At 48.5% G+C, this 3,644-nt stretch overlaps 1 long non-coding RNA gene across 1 annotated transcript; it reads left to right on the top strand.

Annotated features, from left to right (window-relative positions):
• Positions 1 to 2,034: 2,034 nt before the first annotated feature.
• LOC115185211 (uncharacterized) lies at positions 2,035 to 2,714 on the top strand. Its single transcript, XR_003874916.1, has 3 exons — positions 2,035 to 2,178; positions 2,261 to 2,333; positions 2,375 to 2,714. It is a non-coding gene; the product is annotated as an uncharacterized LOC115185211 (long non-coding RNA).
• Positions 2,715 to 3,644: the final 930 nt, after the last annotated feature.

Genomic DNA, 3,644 nt, shown 5'->3' with positions numbered 1-3,644 from the left:
CATAGACTGGACAGTAGTGGAGAAGGTGGAAAGTTAAGTTCCTCTGTGTCCATATCACCGACAAACTGAAATGGTCCACGCACACAGACAGTGTGGTGAAGAAGGCGCATCAGATTGTTAAACAGCCACCACCAGCTCAGAGAGACGGCTGCCTACCTACAGACTTGATATCATTGGCCACTTTAATAAGTGGAACACTAGCCACTTTAATAATGCCACTTTAAGAATGTTTACATATCTCACATTACTCATCTCATATGTATATAATGTATACTGTATCCTTCACTATCTATTCTTTATTATCTATTGCATCTTATCCGCTCTGTCACTGCTCATCCATATATTTTATATGTATATATTCTCATCCCATTCCGTTACTAGATAGTGTGTATTAGGTTTTGTATTGGAATTGTTAGATATTACCTGTTAATTACTGCTGCACTGTCAGATCTGGAAGCAGAAGCATTTCGCTACACTCGCAATAACATCTGCTAACCATGTGTGACCAATAAAATTTGATTTGATTTGTATTTCATTGAAATGATTTGGGTAGTAAACTAAGGATCAGTATTGATACTAAATATAAGTACTGTACAAGAAGTCAAAGAAAACATTATCCACTGATTATACTGTATATTTAAAATATCTCTACAAAAACCATAAATAATATATTCAAAGAAATGATAATACATTACAAATGTTCAACTTTGATCAGGTCTACCACCAATGATGAAATTCCTACAAGTATAATTACATTTACATTTTAGTCATGTAGCAGACGCTCTCATCCAGAGAGACTGATAGTTAGTACATTCATCTTAAGATGGCACGGTGTGACAACCACATTTTACTGTCATAGTAAGTACATTTCTCCTCAATATGGTAGCTAATCAGCAGAGTCAGAGCTAGCAAGGTACACACCACCACATTGTCTCTGCCTATCACAGAATGCAGTGCCTAGCAGTGCTCTAGTGCTTCCTGTAGTCTGCTCTGGGTTGTGCTGGGCGGTGTACCTTTTCACGCCGAGTCTGGGTTAGGATGTTCCCCTCTACAGCCTGAGGCCAGGCTTACAGCTGCAGCTCTGATCTCATTCTCCTCACAGAGAGTCCAGCCTCCACTAGACCCACAGGTAGGTAGTAGACTAGAGACCAGCCTCCACTAGACCCACAGGTAGGTAGTAGACTAGAGACCAGGCTCCACAGGTAGGTAGTAGACTAGAGTCCAGCCTCCACTAGACCCACAGGTAGGTAGTAGACTAGAGACCAGCCTCCACTAGACCCACAGGTAGGTAGTAGACTAGAGACCAGCCTCCACTAGACCCACAAGTAGGTAGTAGACTAGAGACCAGCCTCCACTAGACCCACAGGTAGGTGGTAGACTAGAGACCAGCCTCTACTAGACCCACAGGTAGGTAGTAGACTAGAGACCAGCCTCCACAGGTAGGTAGTAGACTAGAGACCAGCCTCCACAGGTAGGTAGTAGAATAGAGACCAGCCTCCACAGGTAGGTAGTAGACTAGAGTCCAGCCTCCACTAGACCCACAGGTAGGTAGTAGACTAGAGACCAGCCTCCACAGATAGGTAGTAGACTAGAGACCAGCCTCCACTAGACCCACAGGTAGGTAGTAGACTAGAGACCAGCCTCCACAGGTAGGTAGTAGACTAGAGCCCAGCCTCCACTAGACCCACAGGTAGGTAGTAGACTAGAGACCAGCCTCCACTAGACCTACAGGTAGGTAGTAGACTAGAGACCAGCCTCCACAGGTAGGTAGTAGACTAGAGACCAGCCTCCACTAGACCCACAGGTAGGTAGTAGACTAGAGACCAGCCTCCACTAGACCCACAGGTAGGTAGTAGACTAGAGACCAGCCTCCACTAGACCCACAGGTAGGTAGTAGACTAGAGACCAGACTCCACAGGTAGGTAGTAGACTAGAGACCAGTCTCCACTAGACCCACAGGTAGGTAGTAGACTAGAGACCAGCCTCCACAGGTAGGTAGTAGACTAGAGAGCAGCCTCTACTAGACCCACAGGTAGGTAGTAGACTAGAGCCCAGCCTCCACTAGACCCACAGGTAGGTAGTAGACTAGAGACCAGCCTCCACAGGTAGGTAGTAGACTAGAGACCAGCCTCCACTAGACCCACAGGTAGGTAGTAGACTAGAGACCAGCCTCCACAGGTAGGTAGTAGACTAGAGACCAGCCTCTACTAGACCCACAGGTAGGTAGTAGACTAGAAACCAGGCTCTACTAGACCCACAGGTAGGTAGTAGACTAGAGACCAGCCTCCACTAGACCCACAGGTAGGTAGTAGACTAGAGACCAGCCTCCACAGGTAGGTAGTAGACTAGAGCCCAGCATCCACTAGACCCACAGGTAGGTAGTAGACTAGAGACCAGCCTCCACAGGTAGGTAGTAGACTAGAGACCAGCCTCTACTAGACCCACAGGTAGGTAGTAGACTAGAGACCAGCCTCCACAGGTAGGTAGTAGACTAGAGACCAGCCTCCCCAGGTAGGTAGTAGACTAGAAACCAGCCTCCACTAGACCCACAGGTAGATAGTAGACTAGAGACCAGCCTCTACTAAACCCACAGGTAGGTAGTAGACTAGAAACCAGCCTCCACTAGACCCACAGGTAGGTAGTAGACTAGAGACCAGCCTCCACTAGACCCACAGGTAGGTAGTAGACTAGAGACCAGCCTCCACTAGACCCACAGGTAGGTAGTAGACTAGAAACCAGCCTCCACTAGACCCACAGGTAGGTAGTAGACTAGAGACCAGCCTCCACAGGTAGGTAGTAGACTAGAGCCCAGCCTCCACTAGACCCACAGGTAGGTAGTAGACTAGAGACCCGCCTCCACTAGACCCACAGGTAGGTAGTAGACTAGAGACCAGCCTCCACAGGTAGGTAGTAGACTAGAGACCAGCCTCTACTAGACCCACAGGTAGGTAGTAGACTAGAGACCAGCCTCCACAGGTAGGTAGTAGACTAGAGACCAGCCTCCCCAGGTAGGTAGTAGACTAGAAACCAGCCTCCACTAGACCCACAGGTAGATAGTAGACTAGAGACCAGCCTCCACAGGTAGGTAGTAGACTAGAGACCAGCCTCCCCAGGTAGGTAGTAGACTAGAAACCAGCCTCCACTAGACCCACAGGTAGATAGTAGACTAGAGACCAGCCTCTACTAAACCCACAGGTAGGTAGTAGACTAGAAACCAGCCTCCACTAGACCCACAGGTAGGTAGTAGACTAGAGCCCAGCCTCCACTAGACCCACAGGTAGGTAGTAGACTAGAGACCAGCCTCCACTAGACCCACAGGTAGGTAGTAGACTAGAAACCAGCCTCCACTAGACCCACAGGTAGGTAGTAGACTAGAGACCAGCCTCCACAGGTAGGTAGTAGACTAGAGCCCAGCCTCCACTAGACCCACAGGTAGGTAGTAGACTAGAGCCCAGCCTCCACTAGACCCACAGGTAGATAGTAGACTAGAGACCAGCCTCCACTAGACCCACAGGTAGGTAGTAGACTAGAGACCAGCCTCCACTAGACCCACAGGTAGGTAGTAGACTAGAGACCAGCCTCCACTAGACCCACAGGTAGGTAGTAGACTAGAGACCAGCCTCCACAGGTAGGTAGTAGACTAG

This window comes from Salmo trutta, unplaced genomic scaffold (genome assembly GCF_901001165.1).
Source record: "Salmo trutta unplaced genomic scaffold, fSalTru1.1, whole genome shotgun sequence".
Lineage (NCBI taxonomy): Eukaryota > Metazoa > Chordata > Actinopteri > Salmoniformes > Salmonidae > Salmo > Salmo trutta.
Note: the sequence above shows the minus strand (reverse complement) of the source record. Positions and strands in the feature narration are given on the sequence as shown.